Genomic DNA, 22,552 nt, shown 5'->3' with positions numbered 1-22,552 from the left:
TGCTACCCACACAAGCTGTGCACTCCAACCCCCCTATCCCCTTCCTCCCTACACTCAGCCCCTTGAACCACCCCCTAACTCTTTTGTTCTCGGGGGATTACGTGTGTGTGTGAGTGAGTGCAGCCTGGGGAGGTGTTTGTGGTGAGGGCGAGGGGGGTCTGGCGAGGGATGATTGGGGTAGGGGGGTCTTTGGCAGTGGAGGGAAAGTCTGAGACCTGGCAAAGTGCTGGCCCGTTTTGTAAACATGGAATGGTTGCCAAGGCTTACTCACCCACAGAACACACACACGCAATCTCTTTTGATCTCTCTCTCTCTACAACAACAAGATGCCAAAGCACAGGGATGTCCCGCAAACACACAATGTGACTGAGTAGTATTGTTTGCTTATGCCTCATACATGTTCAAGGGCCTATATTAAAAACTGGAAACCAAACAAGGCTGTACAACCTTGTCTCTTAGAAACCATGGCCATACCATAGTCAAAACCTGCTGTCCCATTATTACATTTACATTTAAGTCATTTAGCAGACGCTCTTATCCAGAGCGACTTACAAATTGGTGCATTCACCACAAATTGGTGCATTCACCATTATGTACAAGCAAAACCATTATTACCGAATGCTATATACTGTTATATTTACCCAGCACATTACCATGTATGTGGTCTCATCCTCATTAATGCATTAATTTTGTTTAATAAATTAATCCTACCACTGTTCTGTTTACAGGCTTTTGCTTATCTACTATAACCAACAATAGCAAAACAAACTAAACAATTAATGAAGATGTGTATGAGTTTCTTAGTGAGTGAATGGGGGTGTGTGTACATGTTTGTGTGCGTGCGTGTTTGTTTGTGTGTGTGTGTGCAGTGCAAGGTGGTTAACAGGTTAGAACCCAGTATCAATACTATGCCAGACATCACAGGAATGGGCAATTATTTGCACCTATTTGGAATTTAACTCCTGGTGCCAAACAATCGTCCATTTTCAATTAAATATTTATCACACTTTCAATTGCCTGTTTATTTGAAGTAATGTATCAATAATTATCTATTTGGGGGAGAAACTGTGTGTGTGTGTGTGTGTGTGTGTGTGTGTGTGTGTGTGTGTGTGTGTGTGTGTGTGTGTGTGTGTGTGTGTGTGTGTGTGTGTGTGTGTGTGTGTGTGTGTGTGTGTGTGTGTGTGTGTGTGTGCGTGCCCTTCCGTGATTGTGTGTGTGTCTACATGCGCATGTGTGTGTGTTCATGCCAACGTGTGTGTGTGTGTGTGTGTGTGAGTGCACGTGCAGCTGCTTTAATCAAACACCACAGTGACACGAGAAGCAGAAGTTGGCTGGCGACCAATGGCTCTTAACCCGACAGCTATGTCAAGTTCATGAATCATTTGTTGCGGAGGAGAGCGATGGAAGGACGAGGGGAGGAAATCGGCTCTTTATATGCAAATGCTGGCCCTGGTTTGTCAGGGCTCACCTCTTGTCCCCAGGACAACAGAAGGACTGGAGAGACTGGATCCTAGCTGCCTCCTGGAACCCAGCCACCAGGGCTGTAAATTATGCTTGAGCACCTTGAGAAGGCTTGGCAGCAAGTGACACACAAATACGCAAACACACACACACACACACACACACACACACACACACACACACACACACACACACACACACACACACACACACACACACACACACACACACACACACACACACACACACACACACACTCTCTCTCTCTCTCTCGATTCCTCTAACACACACACACACAAATGTCTACTTTGCTTGCTCTCTCCCTCACGCTTTCTCTGGCTCTCTCTCCTTCTCTTGCTCTTCCTCCCTCCCCTTAGCAGTGCTCCATAAATGGACAATATATCTGATTGTCACAAAGGCAAACAAATCTACAAAGGAAAAAAAATCCATTTAAAAATTAAACCAACTTTAAAATCCCTAAGAGCATTGGTGAGAAATGTGGAATCATGATTTTAATGTGGGACTGTTCCACTTCCTATTAAGGCACAAGGCGAGAACCAGATGCAGACACAGGAGGCAGATGGTTGGAGTCTTACAATGTATAATAATCCAAAGGGGGAGGCAAGAGAATGGTCGTGGACAGGCAAAAAGATCAAAACCAGATCAGAGTCCAGGAGGTACAGAGTGGCAGACAGGCTCGTGGTCAAGGCAGGCAGAATGGTCAGGCAGGCGGGTACAGAGTCCAGAAACAGGCAAGGGTCAAAACTGGAAGGACTAGAAAAAGGAGAATAGCAAAAAGAAGAACGGGAAAAACACGCTGGTTGACTTGACTAAACATACAAGACGAACTGGCACAGAGAGACAGGAAACACAGGGATAAATACACTGGGGAAAAATAAGTGACACCTGGAGGGGGTGGAGACAATCACAGGGACAGGTGAAACAGATCAGGGCGTGACACTTCCTGTTGCACTTGATTTGCACTTTCTGTTGCACCTGATTGTTTGCATTTGTTTCCGTTCTGAGCCTTTGTGTACAGAAGTAGTCTATTTATTTCACTGTGTCCATATTAGGACAGTCACATCCATGGAAGTTGAGTGTCAGAGTCCCTAAAATGGACACAATCATTTGGGCTACAGTGTTAGTCTGTATTTTGTAAGTACCAGGCCTAAAGCAAGGGACAGACAGTTCCTTCTCTTACACTCTCCTGATGCCTACAGTCTGACCCATGTTGGTCTGGTGAAGTTGACCTCCTTAGCTTGTACAGTAGCTGTAGCATGATGTACTACAGTACCCATAATGCTCTGTACAAGAGATCTTGTTTTATTTGAGTAAATATAAGCTAACGTAGTGGTGTTCCTTTTCATTTCCAATAAAGTACCTTTCTGCAACTCTATCCAGTGATGTTACAGGGAGAGCTAGATAATGTGAATAGATTAAATGGAAATGTGTAATATGTACAAGTCCTAATATGGACACCGTATGCTAGTGTGTTTCCGTAGCTAACTCTTTTCTGTAGCACCCATCCAAAGTTACTTTGCCCTCTTCCCCTTATTCACGTTCTCTCTTTGTCCTTCCTCCTTTCTCCTTTATAATCCCTCTTTCTCTTCACCTTCTTTCTCTACTCTCTCAGTGCATTTCTGTCTTAAGCGAAGGAAACGCACATAGCATGGCATTATTGAGTGAAGAAGAAAAATCCATCCTAACAAAAGGAAGCGGAAGGAGTGGACACAGCCGTTGACAGTGTGGTGAATCAGACATGGACGCTGATGCTGGAAGGTACAGCAACCAGCCCTTCCCTCCTCACTCTCTCTCTCTCTCTCTCTCTCTCTCTCTCTCTCTAGGTCTCTACACAGTCTGTCTTTCTCTTTATCCCCTCTCTCTCTCTCTCCTGTTCTGCCTTTTCATCCTCTTCCGATGGAATCCATTTCACATAATTAAAGACTCAAATGAAATGGCCCCTCAGGAAAAGTGGCTTTCAGCAAGAGGAGAGAGGAAAGAGAGCAGGAGCGGGAGTGATTCAAGGAACCCTCCTACCCGGGGCCCACCCCAGGAGAAGCAGCGAGTGTCTGCTCTGCTCTGGTCTCACGGCAGATCAATATCATCTCCGTTATTAATATCAAAAGCGCATTACTTTGTTTTGTGTCTGGCCACGCGCCAAAGCCTAGCGAGAGAGCTAGCTACGGCAGGCAGCAGCCATTCCCCTTGGCCATTTACCAGGACCATAATTTACTTTGGCGAGTTTTTAGGGTATTGTTTTGTCAGGGCCAATCAGGTCTGAGTAATAAATGATCCCGGCGGAGTGGTGGCTAGGCGGCCATCCATAAGTGGCGCACGTGGCCAAATTCATTTTTGAAAGTTTCACGTCAATTACTCCCGTCCTTGACTGTGGGGAAGAGCGAAGGAACACTATGGGGATGGGGTCCGGTGGAGGATGGTCGGAGGAGAGGGCATCCCCCCTCCCCACACTCCCCCTACCTCTTGCCGGGATGAGGTCACAACACAAACAACTGTCCCAGGGCCAGAATTAGACATGGCGCTACCTTTAATTGGCGCGTTGAATTAGAGAACGACGTGCAGCGAGCCCCACAGCGAGAAACTGAAAATATTGACCACTTAAAGGAAGAGGGGGAATTGATTTTCGAGATGAACAGCAAGCTATAGCGTTTACCTCATACAGTGGGCTCACCCTGGGGAGGAAAGGCTACACACTGTTAGATCTGATAGCTACAGCTACAACAAGCGCCAATAAGGAAACCACTGTTTTACTGGAGTAGTCCTCAGTTCACATGTACAGTATAACACTTTTAAAATTTTAGACCCTCTGTATAGTGTATATCTGTCTCAAATGTGCTTTCTTCTTGTATGGAACATACTGTAGTATGTAAACAATTCTTACATATAGGCTTTTTACTTTTATGTCACCTAAACTGACATATTGGTTTATAGTTATGCTGTATGACCTGATTTCTGATTTATAATTAATTACGCCAGTGATTTGATTTTCATATTGCAGTATATATGTTGTAATAATGCAAACCCATCCTGTTAAAACTTTGTCTGAAGTTCAGTAGTTACATGTTCGTGTCTAACACACCCAGGGATTGACAGCTGAGTTTTTTTTTAAAGTGATGGGAAATAGAGAGGTTGAAAAGAGTGTGACAGTCACAAATCTTTAGTTAGGGATATGGAGAGAGTGTGTTCTCTGTGCCAGGCTTGTGTCAACCTATTGTGTTTTATTACCCCACTTATTACAAAGCCAATAAACGATGCAGCATGGGACTTCCACTTCATATTGCTGTCATTGCGTGTGTAAACACATACAGATGTAGGATCTTAATTTGACCAGTATTGTCGCAGCAAAAAAAATCCTGCAGCAACCAGACTTAAACATTTAGTTCATAAGGTTGCTTGATCGGTGGTTAGACCATTAGCTAGCCAAAATGAGTCTTCGTGAAAAGTGCAATACTGTTAATTATTGTTGCAACTATAATTAGGTTTTGATTGACCAAATGCATGTTAAATTGACTTTTTCCTCTAGTCTTTTCTCCTTGAATACTTCATATTCATAAGTGTCAGCTGAGAACTCCATTCCCTAAATAGTTACCAGATGGCACCGCGATATGTTTGCTAGATTTCTCTGAATAAGGGGACGGACGAGGAATTAGCAATTTGCCATTTGTTGACAGTGACACTCAAATCAGGCAGTGGCTCGGGTGGTTGTTGTCCTTGATGATCTTATTGGCCTTCCTGTGACATTGGGTGCTGTAGGTGTCCTGGAGGGCAGGTAGTTTTCCCCCGGTGATGCGTTGTGCAAACAGCACTACCTTCTGGAGAGCCTTGCGTTTGAGGGCGGTGCAGTTGCCGTACCAGGCGGTGATACAGCCCGACAGGATTCTCTCGATTGTTCATCTGTAAAAAAAATTGAGGGTTTTAGGTGAAATCTATACTGCCTCCTGAGGTTGAAGAGGCGCTGTTAAGTCTGTGGGTGGACCATTTCAGTTTGTCCATGATGTGTACACCGAGGAACTTAAAACTTTCCACCTTCTCCACTACTGTCAAGGTCTATGTGGATAGGGGGGTGCTCCTTCTGCTGCTTGCTGAAGTCCACGATCATCTCCTTTGTTTTGTTGATATTGAGTGAGAGGTTATATTCCTGACACTACACTCTGAGGGCCCTCACCTCCTCCCTGTATGCCGTCTCATCGTTGATGGTAATCAAGCCTACCACTGTAGTGTCATCTGCAAACATGATGATTGAGTTGGAGGTGTGCATGGCCACGTAGTCATGGATGGACAGGGAGTACAGGAGAGGGCTGAGAACGTACCCTTGTGGAGCCCCAGTGTTGAGGATCATTGGGATGGAGATGTTGTTTCCTACCTTCACCAACGGTGGCCAGCCCATCAGAAAATCCAGGATCCAGTTGCACAGGGCAGGGTCGAGACCCAGGTTCTCAAGCTTAATGATGAGTTTGGAGGGTACTATGGTATTGAATGCTGAGCTGTAGTCAATGAACAACATTCTTATGTAGGTATTCCTCTTGTCCAGATTGTTATTGTCTGAGGCTACCCGGAACATATCCCAGTCCACGTGATCGAAGCAATCTTGAAGTGTGGAATCTGATTGGTTAGACCAGCGTTGGATAGACCTAAGACCTGTTTTAGTTTCTGCCTATAGGAGGGGAGCAACAAGATGGAGTCATGGTTAGATTTGCCGAAGGGAGAGCAGGGGAGGGCTTTGTATGCATCGCAGAATTTAGAGTATCAGTGGTCCAGTGTTTTGCTCAAGCAGGTACTACAATCAACGTGCTGATAGAATTTAGGTAGCCTTGTTCTCAAATTAGCTTTGTTAAAATTCCCAGCTACAATAAATGCAGCCTCAGGATATATGGTTTCCAGTTTACATAGTCCAGTGAAGTTATTTCAGGGCCGTTGAGGTATCTACTTGGAGGTGGATATACACGGCTGTGACTATAATCGAAGAGAATTGTCTTGGGGGATAATGCATTCGGCATTTGATTGTAAGGAATTCTAGGTCAGGTGAACAAAAGGATTTGAGTTGCTGTATGTTGTTATGATTACACCATGAGTCGTTAATCATGAGGCATACACCCCCGCCCTTCTTCTTTACAGAGAGATGTTTGTTTCTGTCGACGCAATGCATGAAGAAACCCAGTGGCTGTACCGATATCCCGAGTAAGCCATGTTTCCGTGAAACAGAGAATGTTATAATCTCTGATATCTTTCTGGAAGGCAACTCGTGCCCTAATTTCGTCCACCTTGTCTTGAGACTGGACATTGGCGAGTAATATGCTCGGAATCAGTGGATGGTGTGCTCGCCTTCTAAGTCTGACCAGTAGGCCGCTCCATCTCCCTCTCCTGCGGCAACAACGTTGTTTAGGGGCGGCCTCTGGGATTATATCCAATGTCCAGGGTGGAGGTCCGAACAAAGGATCCGCTTCGGGAAAGTGATATTCCTGGTCGTAATGTTGGTAAGTTGACGTCGCTCTTATATCCAATAGTTCTTCCCGGCTGTATGTAATAACACTTAAGACTTTCTGGGCTAACAATGTAAGAAATAATACATTAAAAACACAAATTACTGCATAGTTTCCTAAGGACTTGAAGCGAGGCGACCATCTCTATCGGCGCCATCTTGCAACAATTGAAATGAGAATGCAGCGGGTCTTGATTGGAGATCTATCTGTTCTATGTTCCGAGCTGTGATGTATCCAAACTGAAACCTAGCCACGCCATTTGAGTATCGACTCACCTCAAAAGACTACTAGCAAAGTAACCAAGGACTGCAGAGTATGAGTGTCCCCACAAGCTCTCCCGCTGGACAGCATAACCAACCAGCTGATGAGTTTGAAGCCAGCAAAGCTAATGAATCACTTCCAGGCCACATTTTATTTTTTTGCGGAAAGAGTACATCTTTGCCTGTAAACTCTGTAAATTCATAATAAATGCAAAAATGTATTATTTACATGTTTTATACTACTGATCGAACACAATACTTTCTAAAAGTAATTATGTGATCTATTTGTTTTGTTTTAAGCCTAAATGGTGTGAAGGCCTACTCCTATCATCTATTGAACTACACACACTTACAGTATCTGTGCCTTGTGTCGCAGTAGAAAGGAGGGGGCGCCGAACACAACAGGTAGACCTTACAGAGAAATACTTACTTACAAGCCCTTAACCAACAATGCAGTTTTAAGAAAATACTTTTAAAAAAGTAAGAGATAAGAACAACAAATGGTTATAGAGCAGCAGTAAATAACAATAGCGAGGCTTTATACAGGGGGTACCGGTACATAGTCAATGTGCTGGGGCACCGGTGTCAAGGTAATTGAGGTAATATATACATGTAGGTGGAGTTATTAAAGTGATTATGCATAGATAACAACAGAGAGTTGCAAATAGTCTGGGTAGCCATTTAATTAGCTGTTCAAGAGTCTTATGGCTTGGGGGTATAAGCTATTTAGGAGCCTCTTGGACTTAGACTTGGTGCTCCAGTGCCACTTACCTTCCGGTAGCAGAGAGAACAGTCTATGACTAGGGTGGCTGGAGTCTTTGACAATTTTTAGGGCCTTCCTCTGACACCACCTGGTATAGAGGTCCTGGATGACAGGAAGCTTGGCCCCGGTAATGTACTGGCCGAGCAGTTGCCATACCAGGCAGTGATGCAACCCGTCAGGATGCTCTTGATGGTGGAGCTGTAAAACCTTTTGAGGATCTGAGGACCCATGCCAAATATTTTCAGTCTCCTGATGGGGAATAGATTTTGTCGTGCCCTCTTCGACTGTCATGGTGTGCTTGGACCATGTTAGTTTATTGGTGATGTGGACGACAAGGAACTTGAAGCTCTCAACCTGCTCCACTACAGCCCCGTTGATGACAATGGGGGCATGCTCGGTCCTTCTTTTCCTGTAATCCACAATCATCTCCTTTGTCTTGATCACGTTGAGGGAGAGGTTGTTAATCCTTGCACCACATGGTCAGGTCTCCCTATAGCCTGTCTCATCGTTGTCGGTGATCAGGCCTACCACTGTTGTGTCATCAGCAAACTTAATGGTGTTGGAGTCGTGCCTTGCCGTGCGGCCATGAGTGAACAGTATCGCAGTATAATGGGTGCCACCATCACACTGCTTTTGTCAGAAGCCAAAAAAGACAGCAATTCAAAAGTCAATGTAACCTATGCACTAACAAGGCTTTTAAGCATACCCAGCTTTGACACCTGCTAGAGTACTATAGCTTTATTGATCTACAGCACTTCAACAACAGATGTACGTACTCACGTTGGATGGGTTGATTAGGATTCAAACCTTCCCGCAAACAGCCTAACCCATACTCTTAGATTAGGTTTACCACTTTAATGTACTTGGTAGTGATTTCTAGTCCAGGACTTAAAGTAAGAAAACTTCAGAACACAAGCATTTGTTACCATGTGTGATTTGTTTTATCACAGTCTTTCTGAATTGTCTTGGATTCAGTAGGATTCGGGAAAAAGTCACATTTCTGCATCTAAGTTGATGTTGTCAATGTTGAATAGCAGGACTATACAAACAGGGTTTGTCAGAAGCAGAGAAGGACAGGACATTGAAGTGAGCAAAGTAACCCTACATGTGACCCAGTCTAATACATAGGTCTACTCAGATGGGAAATGGACAAGGATGTTGACAGCTTTAGAACATGTTTTGAAGCTATACATGTCTTATGTTCCTGCTATAAACTATTGAGTAATGCAACCCAATATTTGGGGTTATGATAGGGTAAGACAGTTGTGCTCTTAAAACATTTATAAGGTATATATTATTATATTATTATTATATTATATATATTATATATATTATATTATTATTATATTATATATATATTATATAAAGGGTTAAATCTGCAATTGCTACATGTTTTTTTTTTACTTTACATTTATTCACACACACCCATTGATATTTTATAAATGCCTCATGAGCTTAGTCCAATTGTCGTATCCCACAAAAATGCTTGTTAAACTTCATTGCTTGTAAATAATGTAATTGTAAACAACCACTGTATGGCCTTTGAATATGGTAACATTTTCATTCTGTATGCATAGCTCTATCGATAAATGTGACCGTGGTTACAGTTCTCCACCGCAAACTCCTCAGCTTGTTACCAAAACAGTTGTGGGGTATCCACTTCATTGTTTGAACATCAGTTTGCCCCTTTAAGAACCAAGGCATACATATTAATAATATGACCACTGAACAGATTCCCAGATGCCAGATTGCACCTTAACATTTTTAAAATGGGTGGAATAGGATCATGTCTTAAATGGAGAAAAAAACATGTTTACATTTACAAGTATATTAATGGGGTAAAATTACTCTAAGAGTATGTATTCGGCTGTTTGAAAGACGGTTTGAATCCTAATCAATCCATGCAATGTGAGTACATCTTGTTGTTGTTGAAGTACAGTAGATCAGTAAAGCTTGATCTACTGTACTGGTGTCAAATCTGTGTATGCTGAAAAGCCTTGTTAGTGCATAGGTGAAATGAGCTTTTCAGTGAATTTATAGAAATCACAATCACAGCTCATTTACAAAGCTCACGACAATTCTCAGCAACAAAAGAGTAATCCGATTAAGATCCTACAACTGTACACACACACACACACACACACACACACACACACACACACACACACACACACACACACACACACACACACACACACACACACACACACACACACACACACACACACACACACACACACACACACACACACACACACACACTTCTACACTTGCGCTCATACAATTGTGTCATTTGCATTCAAAGAGTGACAATCCCCTTTGAAATTGCTTCTGACAATACCATCTCAAAAGATTGTGATGTGGCTGAAGATAAAATATTTAGTCTCTCCACAGGTAAAGACAAATTAAAGTAGGCCTAAGTATTCAACCTGCACTCTCTATTGGTGCACAATATTAGAGCCCTACTTCTGTACACTAATGGGAGTAGTTTTCTTCTGTCCCGTTGTTCATCACATTAGGGTGACATTTTAGGAGCCCGATTCAGCCCGCTGTCCCCCCTCCCACCCCTCTCTGAGGACCGATAAAAGGTTTCACTCCGGCAATAACATATGAATATTTCAATTATAATGAAATATTAATTGGAGCCTGTTTGTTTGGTATTATGTGTGTCCGTTGTGTCTTTTCCACATCTTATCCTCTTCCTTTGTCTTCGCTCATCTATTTCTGTCTGCATGTTTGTTCTGTTGTAATTCCTGGTTAATGTATGTTTGTTAGGGAGGAAGCTGAGCAGAGGTGAGGAGGGGAGAAGAGTTGAAACGTTTAGTTGGTTAGTGTGTGTCTGTGTCTGTGTCTGTGTGCGTGTTTGCGACTTTGCATGCATATGTGTGTGTGTGTGTGTGTGTGTGTGTGTGTGTGTGTGTGTGTGTGTGTGTGTGTGTGTGTGTGTGTGTGTGTGTGTGTGTGTGTGTGTGTGTGTGTGTGTGTGTGTGTGTGTGTGTGTGTGTGTGTGAGGTGATGGGGGTGTCTAAGCCTGTAACAGCTGCAGCAGGTTACGTCTCCTCCCTAACATTTGGCCTCCTACAATCAGGGTTGCAGCTTGCTTCACGCCCCATACTGATGCTCCTCACCATGGGGCCCTTGGGTGCCTGTGAGGGCGCTAATTTATGCTCCTGTCAGGGTGCACAACACCAGGTGTGACAAACACGGTGCTCTGGTAAACACTCAGGTTCGCTTCCCCTCTCTGTCCAAAGTGAGAATGCGAATGAAAGAGAGCGAAAGACGCTAGCCCCGCATCTACAAAGGGGAGGAAAAGAAGACAACCTGCCTCGGTAAGGTGAGATGGCCGGAGGCTAGTAGAGCGTTAAGGGTGGAGGTGGGGGAGAATGTCAACGCTAACATGCTAACATGACAGAAATAAAAGATAATCTGTTGCGTTGGCTGCGACTGCTTAGCACAAAGCGAAGCTCCGTGGGGGAATACAGAAATACCTTGAAGCAGTAAAAGACACTTGAGATGAGAGACAAACGTGCCACTGCTCCGTGAGTTACGACAGCTTACTCTACGGAGTCAGAATGGACTGGGAAAGATGATTCTGACATCAAAGTGAGTTATCTCAAATCCAAATTATGATCTAAGGGAGTATTTGTCCCGTCACTCAAACAGTACTGTGCACCTTGTAGGCCTTCAAATGTAACGTTGCTCTGAGCAGTCATAGTAAATGGCATGGGGAACAGTTAGAATGAGGTTTCTCACACAGTATGCCTCCCAGTTTGATACAAGACTAATGGGTCAACTTATGACCTCTGTCTAAACCTCTCTTTCTCCATCTCCCAGGGCGCCTGAGTTTCTCCACCTCATGGGGATCTGAAAAACTGTCAGCAGCAGTCACGACAACCAGGTTGAGAGCAACTTTGTCCACGGCATACCTCGCCTCAAGCTTCGCCAAGAGTGACGGTGTCACAACGCTGTCTAGAATGACACATACATCTCCTTTGTATCACCTGTCGGTAAACTTGAAAACACAAGGTAGCTACTTTGTCAACTGTGCCAGCACCTTCACGATCAAGCCTTCACGTAATGTAACAAACCTACATTAACAAGAGTAAAGAGACTTTCAGGCCAAATCCCAATCCCAGCCCAAATCCCATTGGCTCTCAGAAGTGTCCATCAAAGACAGTTCGCGATTCACCACCAGAGTTCCCACTGATCACATCGACTTTATCCCCTTTATTCCTCCCCCTTGGGTCTGGGCTCACCAACGTATTTGCTTAATTACTTGCTTATCTGCTCAAGTATTTATTTTCTTTACTCCTCTTTAAGCGAGTTTGAGCAGGGCTCGAAAACCATTTTTAAATACGGCTGTGCTTTTAAACAGTTCAGAGTTCCACCGTTCCTCATTAACCCACTTGGGGAAAATCATTAGGCTCCCTTTAAATCATATTGCCTCCTATATCAATACGGCATCTTTCTCTCCAACAAAAAGGGGTGAAGGTAATACATCGTTATCATCAGAAGACCTAAAATCATTGTTGTGTTCCCTGCAATGGCTTAGGGTTGTTGATGAGAGGGAATACTACTAAGTGTTTTCTTCCTTTGGTGTCCTTTGGCTTCTCAACACAGTGTTTGGAATCAGGACAAAAAGCTCACAACGCTGACAAGTCTCTTATTAGAGCAACATAAGAGACTCCCTTATTTCACTACAGTCATAACCACAATGTTTTCCTCGCCGGCTCGAGAAATACGTGGCACAGATTAGTTCTTAGAATTGCTTGAAACATTCCTAGAAAGTCTGAATAGAAAGCTGCGGTTGTGTTCTTATGTCAAGTTTCTGTTTATTGTGACTTCATCACGCTTCCCCTTGTGTTGGAATTGACTTTAGCTTGTCCAGGGTTGTTCCCTGAGTCAAGAAGTCAAGATCCACTTCCTTTTGTCCAAAGTGTCACATTTCTGCTAAGAATGTTAGTTTGTGTGTCACTTTTCATCTTAGCAAACAATCCAATGAACATATACATGTATGTGAATCATTGTTGAATGATTGAATCAACCATTGCTTCTTCCCTTTTCAATCTATGATACATCTAAATACACAAGGGTTTGTTCCCAAAAAAGAATCAGCACGTGTGCAGCCCCACTGCTACTACTACCACAATCTATTACACTGACCGACTACTGTCTACTGCAAGACCTGACAGTTACAGGTTTCTTCTCAACATAGAGACTAAATGAACAGCGGATCACATGAGGTCACCCACATTGTTATGCAGAGGCCTAGGCTTCTCTCTTCTACTTTTATCTCCCTTACTCTCTTTACCTCTCTCCTTAACTCCCCCTCCCTCTTCCTCTGTCTCTCTTTCTCTGTCTCTCTCTCTCTCTCTCGCTTTCTCTCTGTCTTTCTATTCAGCAGAAGATGTATGCTTGTGCCCAGGTGAAAGAGGAGAAGAGGGAGAAATCAATAGCTCGGCCTGTTTGAAGTTTTCGGAAATACTTCCTGGGGAAGACGGCCTTGTCCTTGTCCCAAATGGCACCCTATCCCCTATACAGTGCACTATTTTCACCAGGGCCCATAGGGTCCATAGTGCACAATGTAGGGTGAATAGGGTGCCATTTGGTAAGCAGCTCTTGTCAGGGTGATAGATAAAGCTAGCTGTGCCGCCCTAGCAGCAGCCGTTTCGGCCAGAGGAGAGGAGATAGAGAGAGCTCACCTTTTTAAGTGGGGCCCTAATAATAAAACAGAATGAATAAAACATTGAACAGAGCCACGGCTGCATTACCGTTTGCCATCCCGTTATAAATGATACCGGTGCCCCGGCGCCACTTCGGTAAAAGCCCAAAGCATCGCTTTCAAAGAGGGAGAAGAGGGAAGAGAGATAGAGATAGATTGATGTGTGTGCAGTTATTTATTTATATGTTTTGGGAGCTTGAGAAAGAATGAATAAGTAAGGGAAGCAGTTTGTTGGGCGACAATCGTTCATTTGGTTCGTTGGTGCGCTACGAGTGTCAGCGTGTAGCAAGATTAGCAAAGCTAGGTGATTACCTCCCGTGGTTCTCGGGACCAGGAACTGTTCGACCTTGAGCAAAGCACTGTGGGATTGTTTTTCCGAGCAAGCAACAGGAAAATAGATTACAGGTATCAAACATGAATTCTGAGTTCCACCTATACTTCATGATTACCTTCTATTTCCTTTCACTCTCTCTCTCTCTCTCTCTCTCTCTCTCTCTCTCTCTCTCTCTCTCTCTCTCTCTCTCTCTTCTTTCTTTTCTCTTGAACTTACTCTGTGTGGCTGAATCCACTCTCTCACGTTACACACACTCCACTTGCTTTTCCATATAACAGATCAATTCCCTCACAAACTCATAATTTACTTACCGGTCTAGATCAACAGTGTTATCTCTCACACTCCCTATACACCCACACCTTCTCTACACAACTTAATGAGTGTCTTCCACGCGTCTCAATAAATGCAGCACTAGCTCTCACACCTCTCACACCCAGTACACCTTGTAAAGATAGACCCCCTGCTAACTCTGGCTGTGACCTGTCCATGTTGAGAGGGACATAAATCTCCCGGCAGTGTGCTGACCTAATTTGTCACGGGCTGACCGCTGCTGCCCGTCATTGACGGAACAGTGGCCACAGGGTCCAGGTCTAGCCAGGCCAGCCCCCACTGAGCCCCCGCGGACTCCACGGTGTAAGCGGAGTCAAGAGAGGTCAACCAGGGATCTCAGAGGTCAACCACCCGCTAGCAGGGGTCAAACTCTTGACCCCAGCTGCCACTTCAGAAAAAGAGGGTGAGAGCGAGAGAGGCTCACAGGGAGGTCAAGCCCACTCCACCTCCTCTTCCACCTCCCTCTTCCTCTGGCCAGCACAGGTGTCAGAGGCCATTCTCTTAGCCAAAGGTTGGTTGGTTCCAAGATGAGCTGCTGCAGTAGATCCTGCAGTTCAGGACTTAATCTTTCTCTGCATGGAGAAAGAGGCATTTGATCCTTCTCTGCCTCTTACACTGAAATATAATAGTTCAATATTAGAACTATGTGTTGCTAAGCCTTGAGGCCTGTCTTGTAGGCTATGTTGTGGGCAACGTAGTCATAAAAAGATATAGTTGTGTTATTTATCGTAACAAGGTCATTGGGTCAAACTGACACATTTATTTCTTTATTTCCGTTTTTAAGAGGCAGATACTTAGAAAAAGCTATACATGATTGTATTCTTGTGTTGTAAGTAGGAGTAGGGTTTATTTATCTTAAATAGTATCACTAAACCTTCAATGATGATGTGGGTGTTAAAAGTCAAAAGGCTCTTCATAAATAGTGACCTCATCTTCAGACTGCTTATAAGCAAAACTTCCCTGGCATATTGAAAGTGTTGGGAGAGCGCAGCTGGAGCGTTGTGGCTGTGTTCTGGGTCCTCAGCCAGGTTGTGTGCCTCGATATGACAGCCCCCCACAGACACGATCATAGAATGGGAGGTCCCTTATTTGTTCAGCAGCCACCGGATAAATAACAACATTCTGCTCTGAACTAAACACAGTCTGTCGGTCTGACTCTCTCTCTCTCTCTCTCTCTCTTTCTCCTTCTCTCTCGCTCTTTCTCTCTTTCTCTCTCTCTCTGTCTCTTTCTCTGTCTCTCTCTCTCTCTCTCTCTCTCTCTCTTTCTCTTTCTCTTTCTCTCTCTTCTCTGTCTCTGTCTCTCTCTTCTCTTCTCTCTCTCTTTCTTTCTTTCTTTCTTTCTTTCTTTCTTTCTTTCTTTCTCTTCTCTCTCTCTCTCTCTTTCTCTCTCTCTCTCTCTCTCTCTCTCTCTCTTTCTCTCTTCTCTCTCTCTCTCTCTCTCTCTCTCTCTCTCTCTCTCTCTCTCTCTCTCTCTCTCTCTCTCTCTCTCTCTCTCTCTCTTCAACTCCTCTTCCTTCACTCGCTCTGTCTCTTTCTGCTCTTTCAGCGCCTTGACAGTTATGTGTATCTTTGTAGTTCTCTCTGTTTACAGTACCTGTCTCCTGTTCATACACCCACAGGCTAGATCTCTCTCTCTCTCTACTGTACCTCCCTCTATCTCCCTCACCATTTCTATTCTCCTGCTCGCTCTCCTTTCTCCAAAATATTTCAACAGAGAGACATCCAGAGAGTTATCGCCTGCGTTTCCAAGTGATCCGAGGGATTCACTAAAAACTCTAACCGTCTCAAACATGTTTTTTGGAAGGCTTTTCAGACAAGCTTACACAGTCCCGAGTGTTCACTGTATTATCCTCTCTCTCTGCAGCAAGTATCGGCCCTGGCCCTCCCTCCACCAGTGCAGATGCATGGTGTACGCTGGCTAGAATGAAGTCATCTCAGCCTCTCCTATCCCGCCAGTTACATCCCTCATTGATCAATGTTAAAGCTTTCACTCCAAAGCCCAGCGGCTGAAATTTATGGAGAACATTAGACCTGCCTGCAGACCGTACTGTTGGATACATCATAGTGAAAGAGTGTGACACTAGACGGTTGCCGTGTTGGGGTGTTGTAGTGAGTCGGTGTGGGATGTAGCAGGGCTGTAAGTTATGACCGCTTTAATTGGTGTTTGTTAAGTGATGACGGTTAGGTCATCTCCATCCCTCTAGAGTGGCTCTGTAGTTACACACACACACACATACGTAAGCACAGGCACAGGCACACGCACAGATAGGCCTTTAGCCTTTCCAGTCTCCAAAGTGCCCTTCTCAAATCAAATTGTATTGGTCACGTACACATATTTAGCAGATGTTATTGCGGGTGTAGCGAAATGCTTGTGTTCCAAGCTCCAACGGTGCAGTAGTATCTAACAATTCACAACAATACACACAAATCTGAAAGTAAAATAATGGAATTAAGAAATATGTCAATATTAGAACAAGCAATGTCAGAGTGACATTGATTAAAATACAGTAGAATAGAGTACAGTATATACATATGAAATGGGAAAAGCAGTATGTAAACATTAGTGACTAGTGTTCCATTATTAAAGTGACCATTGATTCCATGTCTATGTACACAGAGCAGCAGCCTCTAAGGTGCAGGGTTGAGTAACTGGGTGGTAGCCGGCTAGAGATGGCTGTTTAACAGTCTGATGGCCTTGAAATAGTAGCTGTTTTTCAGTCTCTTGGTCCCAGCTTTGATGCACCTGTACTGGCCTCGCCTTCTGGATGATAACGGGGTGAACAGGCCGTGGCTCGGGTGGTTGATGTCTTTGATGATCTTTTTGGCCTTCCTGTGACATCGGGTGCTGTAGGTGTCCTGGAGGGTGATGCCCCCGGTGATGTGTTGGGCAGACCACACCACCCTCTGGAGAGCCCTGCAGTTGCGGGCAATGCAGGTGCCGTACCAGGTGGTGATACAGCCCAATAGGTTTCTCTCAATTGTGCCTCTGTAAAAGTTTGTGAGGGTCTTAGAGGCCAAGACACTGGCCTCTAAGGCACTGCCTTTTCACCACACTGTCTGTATAGGGGGAACATTTCAGATTGTCCGTGATGTGTCCGTGATGATGCTTGCACCTTCTCCACTGTGGTCTCGTCAATGTGGATAGGAGCGTGCTCCCTCTACTGTCTCCTGAAGTCCATGATCATCTCCTTCGTTTTGTTGACTCTGAGGGAGAAGTCATTTTTCTGGCATCACTCCGCAAGGGCCCTCACCTCCTCCCTGTAGGCTGTCTCGTCATTGTTGGTAATCAGGCCTACTACTGTTGTGTTGTCTGCAAACTTGATGATTGACTTGGAGGTGTGCGTGACCACGCAGTCATGGGTGAACAGGGAATACAGGAGGGGGCTGAGCACAAACCCTTGTGGAGCCCCTGTGTTGAGGATCAGCTCATTTATTATGATATTTGTGAGTAAGAACAAGGCTACTCTACAGGCAATGAGCACTCTGTAGACAGGCTGCCCTCCAAAGCGATGGCACCGTGCCGACAAAAATGCTTTCCATCGATCCTACAATCTCCCCTGTAAGTAGGTCGTATGATTTAGCTTGCTCTGGTCTCCAGAGAAGTGACATGATATATCCCTAGTTGATGCTGGCTGCTAACGCGAATGACGTTCAGCTCCAAATGCATGTGTAAAACGCAGTTTATTTCTGTAGCCTATCTTATATTTTGAAAATGCATCACAGTTTGTGGCTGTGACGGCCACAACGTGCACACACGGGCTTGTGCGTTCGCGGGGGTTGCAAGTTTTGTACCGCTCCTTTTTTTGGGGGTCGCAGGTCTAAAAGTTATAAAACCTCTGAGATACATGATAGTGGGAACAAATGGCAGGGTTGGTAGGCTACAGTATTTGTTCGTCTTTTATTTGGACTGGAATTGTGTTAGTCTTGGTTAATAATTGCAGCATTTATTCCAGTTCAATATTGTTTTGCAAAACGTTTGACTCATCAGATTGCTCCTTTCCCCTCTTCTTGTAATAATTGCTCAACAAGTCTGTGACCTCGGTTGCACGGTCTGTGCACGGTCTGTGCACAGCCCCGTGTCTGCACACACACAGCAGGGGTTGGAATCAATGCAGAACTGAACTGAAAATAGCAAAACATTTCAAGGAACAGAAACAGAACTTGGAGCAAATGTGATCTATACTGTTCCAGAACATAACCATTATTTTAAAAGCATGGGAACCGGTTAATAGCTTTATTTGACGTTCCAGGTATTTTTAGTCGCACAGTAATACACAACAAAGCACCTATGCAAAGCCTTATTCCAGTGTCTGCCTGGAAGCTGAACATTTTTGCCTGTGCGCGTACATGTTTAGGCGACCTGCCCAAGCTTGATGGAAAAGATAGGGAGACAGATTTTTAATCAGCTAGAGAATAATGGATTCACTTTTTCAAAGCTAGTTAAGGATACTACACGCATAGATATCACGTTCTACGTTGGATTTATTAACTATGAAAAGGGAAGATGTGTTTCTAATTTTGGTGCCGCTCTGCACACACAAACTTGTTAGCTATCTAGCTCCAGCTTGTTGGCTAGCTAGATCATAGGACATGCAAAGTTCCTCCATAGAAGCCATTCCTCCTAGGTATAAATCTGTGGACCTAATTCAGATGAAACATCTCACAACAAGATGCCCAGCTCTTCAAGCCTCCTCATCCACCCTCTCTCGCTCTCTCCCTGTCACGCCCTGACCTGAGATATCTCAGTTTTCTTTATATTTTGGTTAGGTCAGGGGTGTGACTAGGGTGGGTACGCTAGTTTTTGTATTGTCTAGTATTTTTTGTATGTCTAGGGTTTTTCTAGGTCTAGGTGATTTGTATGTCTATGGTGGCCTGATATGTATGGATCATATTTAGGTAGCCATTTCCCTTTGGTGTTTGTGGGATCTTGTCTATGTGTAGTTGCCTGTCAGCACTCGTTTGTATAGCGTCATGTTTCGTTTTGTTATTTTGTTAGTTTGTTCAGTGTTTCATTCCTTAAATAAATAAGAATGTACGCATACCAGGCTGCGTCTTGGTCTGATCCTTATAACGAACGTGACACTCCCCACCCGTAGCCATAGGCTACACTTGTCTGTCCATCACGCATGTGAACAGCTAACTCTAACCTCACTGATTTGTGAAGTCATTTAATGAGCTAAATGTAAAAAATGTCATTTTCATAGGTTAAAAAAGGGACTGAAAGGAACAATTTAACCGGCACCTTTTGGCAGTCAAACTGATTCAGAACTTTATTTTGCTGATGGGAACAGTGGAACGAAACAAAATAAAATGTTGGTTCTGTTCAGGAAGAAACAATTGGAAAATAATTTTGGTTCCAACCCCTGACACACACACAAGCAAATGCACACATGCACGCACATGCACACATGCCTAAGCCATGTCTAAGGTGCATAAATGCAGACCGGTTGGGATACAGTATCTACAATTGTGTTTGTGGCCACTTCCTGTTATTTGAATATGTTTGAATGCTGTTTGAATCTCATTTGATTTTGTACAAATTCTGTCTGTGCATGAAATCACACTGTAGGTGTTACATACAGAACTCACAGGTTTATTTGGTTTACTTATTAAAGGTGATTGTGTGGCCTGGCTGGGAAATCGTTGTGCTGAGTATTTCCTGCTTCTGTTTATTGCAAGCCGCTTTCTATTATGCTAAATCCCTGTGAATGAGAGGTTGACACGGGATACCTCAGCAATATTGCTCCGGCTGTGGTAATTAAGTTTACAGATGAAATATCTGAATGCAGGTGAGGGCGGAGTCCGAAAACTCACAGAGCTGTGTGGGGAAAGTGCTGAGGTAAACAGTTTTCCAGTTTTCTCCCCTGCACAGATGTAATGTTGCTGGGCACGGAGGAGAACCCCCAACTAAAACAGCAGGGGTGCGGCGATGGGCCAGAGGAGGGGGTCAGGGAGAATTTATGAAGTTATTGATCGGTCCGTTTGGCTATAGCTAACCTTGGCCGTCACGCAGGCCCAGCAAAAGCTAATACAATTTTTCAGGGGGTATTTTTTCATTGTATTTTTTTCTGCACACTCCGCCAAATATTAATCTCCTAATTTTTTCTTTTTTATCCCAGACAGAGGGGGAGAATGAATGCCTCTGTCCGTGCAGGGCCATGGTAAATAATTAAAATATAAAATTGATTGTTTGCGCCTGAGCCGGGATTTATGGGATTGGGGCTCCACCGCACCCCCCGGGGGACCCACTCCCACGTCTGCACACCACCATCGTTCCCGTGTGCTAAGCATTTTTTCACATTATTCCTCACCTAATATGCTAAGGAGAGGAGGGGATGAGGGGAAAAGATGTAAGGGGTATGTTTTGTTAGAAGACTTCTAAGGTATTTTATTATTTTTTGCAAATCAATGGATTGGAACCCCCCCCCCCCCATCCTTCCCACCACAGGCCTCTAATATTTATTACAATGTCCTGTCAATAAATATAACAAGGTTAGTTTTATATCAGTTTACCCGGTGAATTACATTTGGGGGAAGTTATAGTTGTTATGCCCGAAAAAAAAAAAACCGCAATCAATAAGGGGGAAACTAAAGCTCCCCTCCCTTTCTTCCTCCCCTCCCTCTCTTCCTCCCTTCCCCTCGCTGTTCCTCTCACCTCCTAACGCTCTCCACTGTAACACAGGGGAAGATGGAAGATGTAATGTATGTTACACAGTTGATCTGGGTCATTCTTTACCTCTTGACTTAAAAAGTATAACCCTCCCCCTCACCAGCCCCAGCCCCTCATCCCTCCTGTCTGAGTTGCAAACGGGGGAAACGTCATCGGCCCCCCAACTGTGGTAGCACCAAAGACGTCTTGCCTTCCTTGCCTGTCCACACGACTAATGCACTCTGGGAAAAACATATAATGGTCCTTCAGTTAAATTAATGAGAGGGGAATTGTTCCTTGTGTAAAGTGTTTTTTTGGGGGGGGGGGGTTTACAACGCAGTCCGTTGTGTATCTATAGGGGTGTTGTGGTAATGATAATTTACTTCCTGTACTCCTAACACATCAAGATGGATCTCTCTTATCACCTGTGGCCTTCTTCTTTATGTACGCTCTAAAATAACAATGGACCTTTGTCACTATATAAGATACTCTATAACAATCATTATCCAATCGTAAATGGGTTTGATTGCCATATACTGTACTGTATGTCTTGTATCCTTCTCTTCCCTAAAATTAGTTTCTCCTAAATGTAGTGTATGTTCTTGATCTTTAACTCTGTAATCCACTGAATGCTGTTGCCCGATCTACTGTGCTGGTGAAATTCAAATGTCCTCCATAGTCTTCCTGAAGTGTTTTCTGTGAACGCTGAGATAACCTTGGTAGTTCTATCTTAATAATTAAAGGATTGTGGTATGAAGTGCCACTCTATTCCTTTATTTATGAGAGACCCATAAGAGAACCATCTACACAGTAAAGTGATTGTGTTAAAGCTATGAGAGTCCTTGATCTTTTGCACAAGGGTTTTAATTTCCAGGCTGTTTTGAATATCAATGCAGTGCCACCCCCACGCCCCCTGCCCACACCACCGGCTCATCAGACCTTTAAAGTCTCTCTGTGAGGAGCTGTGATCCAACACACATCAGTCACACACACACATGCATGGACATTCTGAATGAACATACACACACAAACACACGCACAGGCATACAGTACTGTATCACACGCACACATTCCCTCTCTCTCACCCCCCCAACCCTAACCCCCACACACACATACACACACACACCCCTCTCCATCACACACACTTCCCCACCACCTACACCAGCAACACCAATGATTCGTCAACGGGGCTAACTGCGGCTACCTAATCCGTCAATCCTGGTGTAATTCTCCCATGCATCAGTGGCACACGTATGTCGACGGCGGCACAAAGACCAGGAGCCTCCACCGCCAGGGCCTTTGCAGAATCAATTACTCCCTGGGTGGGCGTGTCGGAAAGAGGGTGAGAGCCCATACATCCACCGGGGAATCATTTTGGAGAGACGGGAGGTAGAGAAGGAACAAAGGGGAGGCAGGGAAATCTGGGTTCAAATACTATTTGAAATCATTTCAAATACTTGACTGAGAGAGGTGGGCTTGATTGAGCTTGCCCGGCACAATCGAGCAATGGAATAGTCGCAAAAAGGAAAACCCAT

Source organism: Oncorhynchus keta, chromosome 31, assembly GCF_023373465.1.
Source record: "Oncorhynchus keta strain PuntledgeMale-10-30-2019 chromosome 31, Oket_V2, whole genome shotgun sequence".
NCBI classification, from domain to species: Eukaryota; Metazoa; Chordata; class Actinopteri; order Salmoniformes; family Salmonidae; genus Oncorhynchus; species Oncorhynchus keta.
The sequence above is the reverse complement of the archived record's forward strand: the minus strand, read 5'-3'. Positions refer to the sequence as shown.